The 13,659-nt window shown below is 45.2% G+C and overlaps 1 long non-coding RNA gene across 11 annotated transcripts in view; it reads right to left on the bottom strand.

Moving 5' to 3' along the window:
• The window catches only part of LOC144311423 (uncharacterized), a 168,726-nt gene that overhangs the window by 131,909 nt on the left and 23,158 nt on the right, over positions 1-13,659 (bottom strand). The window contains exon 1 of one of the 11 annotated variants that reach the window (XR_013376988.1): positions 169-2,526. The exons of 8 other annotated variants lie outside the window; for them this stretch is intronic. This is a non-coding gene — a long non-coding RNA (uncharacterized LOC144311423). Of the gene's footprint in view, positions 1-168; positions 2,527-13,659 lie in introns of those variants that run through there. 2 more of the 11 variants (XR_013376998.1, XR_013377001.1) reach the window with 2 other exon arrangements.

Genomic DNA, 13,659 nt, shown 5'->3' on the forward strand with positions numbered 1-13,659 from the left:
AGAGAAAGCCAGTGCCTGAACTGGCTCTCCTCTGTAACCTTACAGAAACTAGGACAAGAGCAGCACGAGGCTGCTGCATTCAGTGTCTATGGATTTGTTCCAAGGGACAAGTTTATGGGGTTGATAAACGGAGCATAGGTGGTCATCTGAGAATCTCAGGGGACTTACCTCGAGTGGCATGTTCCTGTTTGCTTGTGGCTGCCTAGTCCTCTGTCGCTGCTTGGTAGTCACCCCCAGCACTTGGAGGAAAATCCTACCTGCTTGGTGACTAATTGGTTGAAAACAAGCCTGCAATCTGTTGAGCAGAATGCCTCCCTTCTTCCCCCCTCCCCCTCCCCACCCTACTGCCGTGCTGTTAAAGTTATGAATGTCTCTTTCCAGTTTTCCCCACTGGGATAGCTACGTTCTCAATGTTGTCTTCGGCAAATTACCAAAATAGAATTTATGATTCATTGACCCAAATTATATTCCCACTGACAATATCTGCAGAAACCCCGTTCAACAATGGCCTGCTGAGTTTACAGAAAACATACATCACTCCCTGGAATTCACCCGCCCTAACAAGGCCAACAGAAGTGCAAATTAAATCTTATCTCCTCGGAAGTCCTTGATGAAGAACATCCTGGTCTTGGCAGCTCGCTGAATACTTTGAAAAAGCTTTGAGAGAGCAAGATTGTTAGGGAGTGAAGTCCTGAGGCCCGTAGGAAAGACCTCTCTGTAGGGACCAGAGCCTGGTGTCTTAAACCACAACTCTGACCTTAATGCCTTACTTTGGGCCCTGAGCGCCTTAGGGCATGACAGCTGTTTTTCTTAGCAGGTGCACACAGTACCTGGTAATTAGCTTTGACTTTTCTTGCCCATGATCTTAAAGAGGACATAAAGTAACCGAGAGTTGAGAAACCAAACTTATGTGACTTTCCTTAATAGATAAACTTCTCCCTTAGTGATTTTTTGCTTTTGTGAACTCGTCTCAGAATGAAATAAAGTGAGTAATTTAAGGCCCGGTTTATCAGTTTATAGTCCGTGAAGTAGAGCTACGTAGGATCCTTGCAAAGCAAAATAGGAGGATCGAACATGAAATGGGCACCCCTACCTGTCTCTCCCAGTGGATGCAGCTCTAAAAACTGGAAAGAATGCACAGGGCAGCTATTTGAGGACTGAGAAATAAGTGATAGCAGATGGATTGAGAAAGACCAGAATTTCAAGTGCTGCAGAGCCAGCATTGGGGTGCCCTACCCCGCCCTTTTTTCTCTTGACGTTTTCTGGCTTGGACTCAAGGCAGCCCCAAAACTGGAAGCGAGAACTGGTTATGGACAGAGAGGGTTCTAGAAGGCCTCTAATTCTGGCTCTACAAAGCAGGAAGGAGACTCTGAATGGAGTGGAGAAAATGGCCCAATTCTCTTTTTTCTTCTCTGTTCTGTTGTGACCCAGTCCCTGACAACCCTGAGGTGCTGGTGGCAATGGCAGCAGTGGGGCTCAAACTCTCTTCCCTCTGGGTTCCTTTGTCTCTTCTCTCTCTTCCCCGTCTCCCTCATCTCCCCAAATCCCTTTCCTATCCAACTCAGTAAGACAAAATCTGGTCAGTAATTGAAATCTTTACACCAGTAACTGCTCAGGCCTGTGCTTGGGAGCCCCAGTTGAGGAAGCTGTACGGTCGCTATGAGGAACTGCAGAGCAGAGGTGCTTCCGGTTGTCTTGGGTTTAAGCATGGATTGATACTTTAGAGAAAGGGGCTTTAGAAAGGGGGTTTTGTTCACTCTGCAGTATTTACCTAAAATTCCTTAATCCATGGAGTCATTTGCATGTGAATCCTTTATCTATTTACTCCTTCACGGAAGTGGCATACTTTCAAAGCATAAAGGATGATTGCAAGTCATGGTGGGCAAATTTTAGTGCAGATTCAGGGCGTTGGAAAATATGAGAACATTACCATGTCCTTCCATCATAGAATAGGGTATCTTTTTATGGCTAAATATCACTTAACTTCGGGATGATAATTGATCTATACACTTCCTGAGAACCAACTATGTAGAAAGCACTGTTAAGATTTTGAGAAACAGATTTTGACTTTTCAAAGAGGATTTATTTGCACAGCTACGTCCTGAAATAGCAAAGTGTTATTGCCTGCTTCTCTAGAATCCTGGTTGGAGCTTGGAAATTAAACACTTAATGCATTTACATAGAAGTAGGAAGATCGGTCTTCCCCACCTAAAGGGACAAGTGAGGTCTAGCCGAGAGAGCCAGCCCTAACGATCCATCCCCAGAATCAACAGCTCCCTTTGTAGTCAGACACAGGTCCCACCTGAGATCCCTTGCATGACCACATATGTGGGTGTGACAACAGCCACCAACATTGGTGGACCATGAGTAGGTGAGACGGCCTAGTTTCCCCCAAGGAAAACAGAGCTTCCAGATGGATTCTGGACTTTAAGACCAGACAGTTTTCCCTAAAGTGCAGGTGCACCTGAATTACCTGCCTGCCCTCCCACCAGCACTACCCAATCGTCTATATGTGTACAATTCCTTGAAAAAGCAATTGTTCTTCCTTGGGCAGGGCCACCACATGGCAGCAATTGCCATCTGCCTGGGACTGTGGCCCAGCCTTCTATCTAGTATCCCTCTTTAGACTAGCTTCCTTGCCAGCCTGATGGATCCCGGACCTAATCTAACCTCCTACCTTGTACCCAGGGCACTATTGCTCATCCTGATGGCTTGTGTCCATCAACATAGACAGAAAGGGAGAGAGGCACCTGGGTGGCTCAGTCGGTTAAATGTCTGACTCTTGGTTTCAGTTCAGGTCCTGATCTCAGGGTCCTGGGCTTGAGCCCCATGTCAGACTCCATGCTCAGTGGGGAGTCTCCTTGAGGATTCTCACTCCCTCTTCCTCTACCTCCCCCTGCTTGCACTCTTTCTCTCTAATAAATAAATACATCTTAAAAAAAAAAAAGACAGAGGGGAGAATTGGATTGTCCCCTGGGCAGCGTTGTCCTTCCACACATTTCCCTGTAGATTGTGGTGTTGCAGAGTCACGTTCAGGGTCCCTGTCAGAAACCTGACCAACCAGGAGCTGGGAGGTGGTTGAGCTTCACATTTGCAGCCTTTAAAGCCAGAGAGAATGTTAAGTCTTTTCCATGCCTGAGCATCAGGCTGATAGGGTGCAGAACATTTGGTGTGTCCCACATATCGAGTCTGTAAGGCCTGAGCTTCCTGGTTTCTAAATGCAGTAGTGTTTATCTGCGCTGTTGCCTTGGTAAAATTCCCAGTCCTGACGATGCTTCCGAGTTACCCAGAGAGCTCGTTATAGATTCCAGCCAAGCTTGTTCCTTGGGTCCATGAGGTGGGGACCCAGCACTGTGTTCTTTAACGGGCACTGGGGTGAGTCTGAGGCAGCATGAGCTGGCATTTGGAACTGATTGGTGTATACCAGGGCTCTGGGCAAATTGAGATTCAAACTGATTTGGCCTCCCTGAATCTCAGATTGTAGCATTTAGACGACTCCCAGGTGTTCTGGGATCGCTAAGTGTCCAGTTACCTCAGCCATATAGCTTTTTTCAAGACATTGGTTCCGCACACCTGCAACTCACCCTCCAGATGAGAAAGTGCTGATGGGAGCAAAGCAGAGCTCGCTAATGTGGAAAAGCTCTTAAGCATGGAGATAACAAACTGGCATTCCCCTTAAACAGTTCTCAACAGCTCTTTAAAAATGCAACAGAGCCGATTGTATTTTTAATCACATTCTGCTCACTCCCTGGCTCCCTACTATCCCATATGGCTTCCTCTGGAGGTCACTGAGAACATAAAGTTCCCCAAATGCTGGGCACAGGCCAAGTGGAATGTCTTCATGGAATTTTCTGTTTGTTTTTAATGTGGCAAGGTTACAAACTAAGACAAAGACTCCAATCAGAAGATAATAGAGCAGCCATTGTCACCCATCCATTCACAGGGCCAAGTTCTGGAATCTATCGCTGTGCTCGCTCAAGCCCTCTCAGGCTGAGATCACATGATAGCAACAGAATGGAAACATGAAGTGCCTGTCAATGGGGGACGGAGTCCGTGACCTCAGATACGGCCACACAATGGAAAATTATGCAGCCCTAACGAAGAGTGAGAAAGTGTTTGTGACCTGAATTGGAGAACTCTTTGTAGATATAATGTTAATTGGAAAAAATAAACCACAACTAGAGAGGCGATGACCTATGCATGTATTTTTTGTTTACATCTGATTATTCTTGCATTTCCGGGAAGACATATTTAATAAATAACATTGTTTGCCTTTGGGGAGAAGGAAGTGTGGCTGGCAGGGAGGGAAATGTGTGAGGGAGGATTTACATATACTCTTTTTTTAAAAAAAATTCAAATATAGTTAACATACAATTGTTTCAGGTGTACAATAGAATGATTCAACAATTGTATGCATTTCATGGTCCTTATCATAAGTGTGCTCTTAATCCCCTTTATCTATTCCCTCCATCCTCCTGCCCACCTCCCCTCTGGCAGCCACCAGTTTGTTCTCTGTATTTAAGTCTGTTTGGGGCGGGGTGGGGGGACACCTGGGTGGCTCAGTCAGTTGAGCATCTGACTCTTGACTTCAGCTCAGGTCATGATCTCAGGGTTGTGGGATGAAGCCCCACATCAGGCTCCACACTCAGCGAGAAGTCTACTTGAGAGTCTCTCTCTTCCTCTCCCTTTGCCCCTCCCTCACATGTTCTCTAAATAAATAAATAAAATCTTTTTAAAAAGAGAGAATCTGTTTTTTTGTTTGTTTGTCTTTTTTTTTCTATGTTCATTTGTTTTGTTACTTCTACATACGAGTGAAAACAACTCTAAGTATCTACATGGATTGTGGGAACAGGTAATCTGAATGAAGCTAACTATAAAGGTATTTATATTTAGTTTTAGTTCAATTTTACTTTTTTTTTTTTGCCACCAATTCGCCTCTCTAATCATGTTTTGCTCACCCTAATTTTAGACCAAGTCTGAGTTATATGAACACACACCAGCTGGACAGTGGGAGGAACCAGCTAAGAAGCCAGTCTGGGAAAGAACATTTGCCTTGGGTGACTGATGTGCAAATAATGAAAAGCGGCTATGGTTTGCAACCCACTTGTCTCCTAAAGGTGACAGCATTAAGGTCATGGCCGACTACTAGTGTGCCCTGGAATTTGCATGCTCTTACTTACTCTTCTAAGAGTCAAGGAGTCTGAGTTGATCTAAAATTAAGGCAGTTGATTGCAACAATGGCTCCACATCTTCTGCTCCATGTACTGTGCACATACTCTTTGACTTGTAGCTCTTTCTATCAAGCAGTAGAGTCCAAGTCCCCACTTCTTGACTTTGGACTGGACTTTCAACTTGTTTGGGTCAATAAAATGAAGCAAGAGTAGTATTCTGCTGGGGCAACTGGCTGCTGCAGTCTTTTCAGCTCTGCCTTTGGCTCAGGTCATGATCTTGGGGTCCTGGGACTGAGCCCCACCATGGGCTTATAGCTCAGTAGGGAATCTGCTTCTCTCTCTCCCTCTGCCCCTCCCTGCCATTCATGCTCTCTTTCTCAAATAAATAAATAAAATCTTAAAAAAAAAAAAAAAAGTAGGGACACCTGGGTGCCTCAGTGGTTGAGCTCTGACTCAGGGTGTGATCCACGGTCTCAGGATCAAGTCCCACATCGGGCTCCCTGCATGGAGCCTACTTCTCCCTCTGCCTATGTCTCTGCCTTTCTCTCTCTGTGTCTTTCATGAATAAATAAATAAAATCTTTAAAAAAAGTAGCACAGTGCCATATCCAAGGCGAGGCATCAGGAGACCTTGCACACTTCACTTCCTCTCTTGGAGCACTGCCTTGGATAGGAGTCCAAACCTGCTTGAGTGATAGCCCTGAGCTGAGGTCTCAGCTATGCAAGAAGGCCCAGCCATGATCAGCAAAGCCAATCTGCTAACTGAGGGCAGGTGCATGAGAATCTACTCAGGAGCAAAACTGTCCAGCTGATCCATACACTTATGACTAATATATAAGCTTATTGTTTTAAGACACTGGGTTTTCTGGTTGTTTCTTACATAGCCTTATTGTAGCAAGAGATGACTGTTATATGGAATTCCTTTGTTGCCCTGACTTTATTTCCTTTCCATCTCTAATACTCTACCCTTGCCTTCTCATTACCAGCTCCTCAGTTTCCCAGTAGGCTCATCTCATTTAGGAGCATCTTTCAAGGCTCCACCTGGGGGGCTTAGTTGGTTAAGCGTCTGACTCTTGATTTCGGCTCAGGTTGTGATCTCAGGGTGGTGAGATGGAGCCCTGTGTTGGGCTTCATACTCAGCATGGAGTCTGCCTGAGACTCTCTCTCTCCCTTTGCCTCTGCCCCTCCCTCTGCTCACTCTCCTTCTCTAAAAAGAAATCAATAAAATCTTAAAAAAAAAAAAAAAAAAGGGATCCCTGGGTGGCGCAGCGGTTTAGCGCCTGCCTTTGGCCCAGAGCGCGATCCTGGAGACCTGGGATTGAATCCCACATCGGGCTCCCGGTGCATGGAGCCTGCTTCTCCCTCTGCCTGTGTCTCTGCCTCTCTTTCTCTCTCTCTCTGTGTGTGACTACCATAAATAAATAAAAAAAACTTAAAAAAAAAAAAGAGCATCTATCATGTGTCAGATTGTTAATGCACAGTCCCTGACCTCAAGGGACGGACAGTCAGATGGGGAAGCAGCTAGATAAGACTGAATGTGTGTTGATTGTCACGAAAGTACAGGACAGGAAAACTAGCCCAGCATGGAGGTTCAGCGAAGTTTCCTGGGAATGACCTCTGAGCTTGCTTGCTTGCTTTTCTTTCTTTCTTTCTTTTTTAAGATTGTATTTCTTTATTCATGACAGACACAGAGAGAGGCAGAGACACAGGCAGAGGGAGAGCCAGGCTCCATGCAGGGAGCCCCGTGTAGGATTTGATCCCAGGACCCCGGGATCACAACCTGAGCCAAGACAGATCCTCAACCACTGCGCCACCCAGGGGCCCACCCCTGAGTTGTCTTAAAGGATAAATAAAGGTTTTTCAGTGAAAGAGTATACAAGGGATTTCCAGACAAAGGTTACAACATAGAGAAAGGCATGACACATGTACTTCTTACCCGTTTCTAATCCCTTCTGGTTTCTAACCTCCATATCTTCCCTCACTCTTCCTTCTTTTCCTTTCAGTTCCCCCAGTTATAGTTTATGGTTCAGTCTCTTAGAGCCTCGGTATTCAAAGTGAGGCCAGCAAGACCAGCAGCTGTGACATCACCTGGGAGCTTTTTAGAAATGCAGAGCCTTGAGTCCCACCCCCCTATATATACAAACATGCATCAGAATCTTTATTCTAGAGGATCCCTGGGTGGCTCAGTGGTTTGGTGCCTCCCTTCAGCCCAGGGTGTGATCCTGGAGTCCCAGGATCGAATCCCACATCGGGCTCCCTGCATGGAGCCTGCTTCTCCCTCTGCCTGTGTCTCTGTCTCTCTCTCTGTGTCTCTATGAATGAATAAATAAAATCTTTTAAAAAATCTTTATTCTAACAAAATCTCTAAGTGGTTCACATGCAGGTCAAAGTTTGAGAAGCGCTCTGCTCTAACACCAGCATTAGGGGGAGGGCTAACAACTTGCCCTATACCTTCACCAGCTGTATGAACCTTTTCAGGGTAAGTTTTGCAGAAGATTATATTCAGCAGCAGAAGGTATACTGCTTGTACCAACTACACTTTATTTATTTTAAAGATTTTTATTTTTAAGTCATCTCTACTCCACATAGGGCTCGAACTCACAACCCTGAGATAAAGAGTCACAAGCTCCACCGACCGAGCCAGCCAGGTGCCACCCCCATCAGCTACACTTTAGACTGCTTTCTAATATAGCTATTTTTCTTGAAGACGTGTTTTATCTCTCTAATTAAATTGTAATCAAGGCATTACAACCTTGAGTGCCTCAGGTTGGAAATGCCAAGAAGGCAGACAGGATCTTCCCTATAGGAGTCTGCAGTTTAGTACGAGAAGTCCATTATGAATGACAACTCAGATCCTCGAGCCTTGTTCAGCTCCTTGCCCCTATCCCCAGGGGGATATCCCTGGGCACATTTCTTGATGTCACCGAGCCTCAGTTTTCTCATCTATAAAATGGGGATAACACATAAGTTGCAAATTCATTGTAAGGAATAGAGCTATGTGTGTTCAGCACAGACCTGGCACAGGGTTGGCATTTCACAAATAGGTTCCATAAAGGAGAGATAAACAGATACACTGACACTGCAGAGAAGGGAAAGGTTACATTTAATTGAGGGAATCAGAACAGACCTTGCCAAAGAACTAGTACTAGCAACGACAGGTAAGCATTAGACAGGCAGAGATGATAGAGAGTTTTTTGTAGGTAAAAGAAATGAAATAAGTGAACATCTTCTCATAGAGATTACATAAGGCAGATGTAGGAGACTAAGAACTCATCCGATTTTCCCCCCTGATTTGGAATTTATTATTGACAAGCATAGCCTTCTAAAAGGTAAAACAATTAGAGCACTTAAAAAATATGTATGCATTTTATGCAGAAACAAGTTGACTTTGCTGTAAAGACTAAAATGATTGAGAAATAAGATCTCCCAGGAAACCTGGGCCATATGGTTACTTCACATTGTGGTTGTGCACTCAGATTCAGCCGTTGTGTTGGCTGCCTGCTGCCCAGACAGAGAGGGGTGAAGTCAGGACAGAGCCCCTGCTTCAGCATGAATGCCTCTGCCTTCTCCTGCTAACACATTCCCTCCGCCACTTAAGAATGCGCAGAGCATTTGCCAGGTCGGGAATGCCGGGCTATGACAGCACCATTTGCAAAGTAAAGAGTCTATTTATGAAGATAATGGCAATACCCAGGCCAAGCCCACCGTGGGAGAACCTTGGCTCCTAATTAGCAAGAGCGGTGCATTTTAATGAGGACGCCTCGGTAGGCAGTTGGCTCCTGCCTTGACTGCCAATGAATCTGGGGCAGAGAGAGTGTTGGCAGAGAGAACACAGAGCAGGTGAGGAGAACAAAAGAGAAATGCGCTCATCTCTTGGAAACTTTAAGCCTTAGAATTATTTGATTTCCCCATTAGCCTGGCTGTCATCCCATAGGCTGCTTCTCTGAGAGCAAATGGCTCTTAGAAGAAGCTGTGGATCTTGGGTGAACTGAGGTAAGCAGATACGTCAGTCTGAGCAAGCCTGGAACTATTGTGGGGAGCATGGAGGCCCAGAAACATGGGCAGTTAGTTGGTTTCTCCTGTAAGGCGATAAATCCACACCAAAAGGCCCACGGAGAAAACTGAATCCTTTGCATTCTTCTAATTGGGCAAGAGAGCAGCGATGGCTTTGGCCTCTGTAGGCACCATGGGGGTGATCTAATACTAAGGTCATTTAAGCCTGAACTTCCAAGTCCGTTGTCGAATGCTGATGGCATGCTGCTGATGGGCAACATTGAGACAGCAGAAGTCCTCAGCCTCTGAGTTGTTTCAGAATTCTGTCTCAAAGAGAGTGATCTCCCCCCTTAAAGGGCAAATGACCATTCATAGGTGGGGACAGGGGTTCCAAGATGCAAGAAGAAGCTGGGAAACACCCTGAGGCTTCAGACAATGTCAGATGTTGAGCCCCTGCAACCAATACCAGGATGATGAGCAACTTGGTTGGACCTTTAGCTGTTATCTCTGGGCATCGGGGACAATGAGAGATGGGCTGGAGACTGAATTGTTTTCAGGAAAAGACTCCTAACACTACAGGCCTGAGAGTTTGACAAGGATCCCCGGCAAGATAAATGATGGGATTTTCAAAAGAATGTTTGTGGGCAACTTGAAGAGAAAGAGGTGATCTTTAGGAACAGCTGTAAGACAGTTATTAAAAAGTCATGGTAGAGACTACTACCTGTCCCCCAATATCTTTTCTTTCCTTTTTCCATAGGAATGGATACTTTAGCCCAGCCAATGGATACTATATTAGTTTCCTATTGCTGCTGTAAAAATTGGGATCTCTGGGTGGCTCAGCGGTTTGAGCGCCTGCCTTTGGCTCAGGGCGCGATCCTGGAGTCCTGGGATCGAGTCCCACATCGGGCTCCCAGCGTGGAGCCTGCTTCTCTTTCCTCCTGTGTCTCTGCCTCTCTCTCTCTCTCTCTCTCTCTTTCTCTATGTCTATCATAAATAAATAAATAAATCTTTAAAAAAATAAAAAGGAAGGAGAGTACAAGTGGCATGAGACTGTGCCTGTTGCCCTACTCACCACACAGATGCCCCCAGAGCAGGCTGAGATGGGAAACTGGAAGAATGTTCCCAAGAAGAATGGCAGGGGTCTCAAGTCCCAGGCACCTCTCAGAGTATAAACCTCTTGCTGCACCAAGAGTGGCTCTATTTACAGAACTGTACACACATATACCCTCCACACAAATCAAACCTTAAAAAAAAAAATTACCCCAAGTTTAGTGGCCTAAATCATCACAAATTTGCCATTTTATAGTTCTGGAGGCCAGAAATCTAAAATGGAAGAGGAGGACTGCATTTTGTCTGGGGGCTCTAAGAGACAACCTGTTTCCAAGCCTTTTCTAGCTTCTAGAGGCTGCCTGCATTCTTTGGCTTATGGCCTCTTCCAAGCCACCGGCACATCTTCACATTTTTCTCTCTTTCTCTCTCTGACCTCTGCTTTCATCCTCTGCCTTCTGACTCTCCTGTCTCCCATGGACGAGGACCTTCTTATTACATTGGACTTACTTGGTAATTAAGAATAACCTCACATCTCAAGAGCCTTTGCTTAATCACATCTGCAAAGTCCCCTTGTTATAGAAGGTAACACACAGGTTGTAGAGATTAGGATGTGAGTATCTAGGTTGGTGGCTGGGGCTGGGGGCGTGGGCTATTCAGCTTACCTGAGCTACTTAAAACAAAAGTGAAATTTCTTAGCCACGTGACCAAGTTCTGGCAATGCGTATGAGCAAAAGGCATGACTCCTTTTTGAGTCATGCCCTAAAACAAAAATACACATGATTTACTAAAATGTAGATGAGGAAGTCCTTTAAAACTGTGTGGATGAGGGCAGTACCTGGGAGCAGTTCAGAAACAACCTATGTCCCTGATAATTTCTTGGAGCAAAGCCAGCATCCCAGCCTGGACTTTTACTTGAGAGAAAAATAAGTTGCTATCTTGTTACACCTATGCAAATAGGATTATATGCTATTCAATAGATTATTCCAGTAGACCTTGGAACTGTAACAGACAAAGTGTTTCGGGACTTGAGCAGAATTTAACAAGATCTCCTATGATATCCAGATGTTCCAGATGGAGGAATATGGGTTAAGGCCACCAACTAGGTGTGTTTATAACTGCTTGAGTAACCCTAAGGGTACAGATTAGTGGGTTGGTATTAATCCCTACAGAGAGATTTTAATAATGTGACCTTGTCACAAAGTCCCTGCTCTGGACAAGTCAGTCTACAGCTGAGAGGTTTAATTTTCTTGCAAGAGCCTCTCTTGAAGAGAGGAATAACTATTGGAGACTATGTCTGGGATAAAACACAGTGGTGAAAGGACTTGAAACCAGGTATCATAAGGAAGTGTTGAAGTAGCAGCAATAAAGATATGAGGGTGTGGTGAGGTGCCTGGGTGGCTCAGCCCGCCGAGCATCTGACTCTTGATTTCAGCTCAAGTTGTGATCTCAGGGTCCTGGGATCAAGCCCGACATAGACTCTGTGCTTAGCAGAGAGTCTGCTTAGGGTTCTCTCTCTCTCTCTCTCCCTCTACCCCTGTCCCCACCCATATACGCTCTCTCAAATAAAAAATTAATTAATTAATTAATTTAAAAAACTTTTACAGAAGATATGAGCAGGGCCCTCAGATGTTTACTGAGCGTTTGTTAGGTATAAGGTACAATGCTAAGTGACAAGGGACAGAAAAGATGACACGAAGGACACATTTCTGAGCCCTCTTCTTGTAGGGGAGAGGAAGCATTTACTATAAATGTATATGAGGTAACCCAGGGAAAACTTAGCTCATGGAGGGGGGCGGGGGAGCTCATGAAGAATCTATTGTCTGGGAGTTCTTTTGACTGTTTCTATTCTGCTTATGTTTTGTCAACTGAGGCAAGAAGTCCTTTTGTCCATCCCTGGTAGATGATGACTCAGCAGAAAGGTCTGGAAACATTATTTTCCATGGGCCAAAAAAATCAACTTGTGTTTCTAGGAACTGAGTCCTCCCCAACCCTGTGTGAAGATGAACAAGTTTTCAGATGTTGCCAAGGACTGTATAGACTTTCTAGTCCATCTACCAACTGTCCAGCCCTTTGGGGGAATCAGTGAACACTTTAATGGTTGAAAAAAAAAAAAGTGAGTGAGAAGAATAAGGGCTTTTGAGAATGAGGTCAAAAAAGAGAATGAGGAGAAGATATGGAAATGGGCCCTGAGTCTGAAGGAATCTATTCCCAAGAGTTGGACCCAGTTGGATATGGTCCCAAAAGAGCCAGGGGTCATAGACCCCAAGAAGAAGTGTGGTGAGGGGTGATGCATGAGTGCCCTAAGCAGGCCCAGGCCCTCAGCCTAGAAGGCCTTCATCAGGGCAGGATGGGACACTGCCCCAGCTTGTGCTTCAAGTTGTTTCTCCAAATCCTCTGCCCATGGTCCCCCAGGACCCTCATGAATGCTAGAGAGCCACCATAATTTTTCTTTGGGGCTGCCCTAAGGAGGGTTAGTGTGCTCTGAGCTGAGGATGCAAGGAATCAGGATCCCACGACACAAGTGATTAGAAACATAGAAATAACTCAGATTGCCAGAAGTGGGGGCACTTACTCTGGCTTGGAAAGACCACCACACCTAGATAACCTGAAATGCCCCTCATGCCCCTTTATGGACAGGCTCCAGAGAAATGTCTGTTTTCTTTCTCTTTCCATTTCTGATTCTTTTTTTTTCTTTAAGATTTATTTGTTTGTTTTTTTATTTATTTGGGATAGAGAGAATGAGAGAGATCACAAGCAGAGGGGAGGGGTAGAGGGAGAAGCACACTCCCTACTGAGTGGTGAGCCTGATGCAGGACTCAATCCCAGGGTCCTGGGATCATGACCTGAACAGAAGGCAGACACTTAGTCAACTGAGTCACCCAGGCATCCCCACGCCCAGTTCTTAAGACTGTTCAGAAGAGTCTCAATGTTATAAGTCAGTTGAACATCAACTTCCTTTGTCCTCTGGCTCTTCCTGCCCTTGAGACTCAGTCTGCATTTCTCTCCCTGCCTAGGAACCCCTCTCCTCCTTCCTGTCTCTTGACCACTGTTTCTCCATCCCATGGTAAGGGTGGAATGCAGCCTGTATGAACTAACTAACTCATGCTGTACACTGATCTGATTTAGGGTTAATACCAGTTAGAGACCATCAGAAAGTACTTCACAGGCAGAAAGAGTGTTGACCCCCTCTTATTCCCCAGCTCATGGGTGTGTTCACTTGTCTAGTTGATAGAACTCTGGGGATGGGTGATAAACTGGGGCACGATCTCTTACTGGCAATGACAACTCAGAGACCTGTGTCATTAACCTGGGCTGAGTCTGCAAGTTGCTTAGGAACAAGAGCTTACCAGCAGAGTTAGGAAAATGAGCATTTCCTCAGAAAAACATTTTTTTTTTTCAAGAAATCTTGATGACACTTTTCCCAGCCTGCAGGTTTTATATTGAAT

The sequence above is a fragment of the Canis aureus genome, chromosome 3, assembly GCF_053574225.1.
Source record: "Canis aureus isolate CA01 chromosome 3, VMU_Caureus_v.1.0, whole genome shotgun sequence".
NCBI lineage: Eukaryota > Metazoa > Chordata > Mammalia > Carnivora > Canidae > Canis > Canis aureus.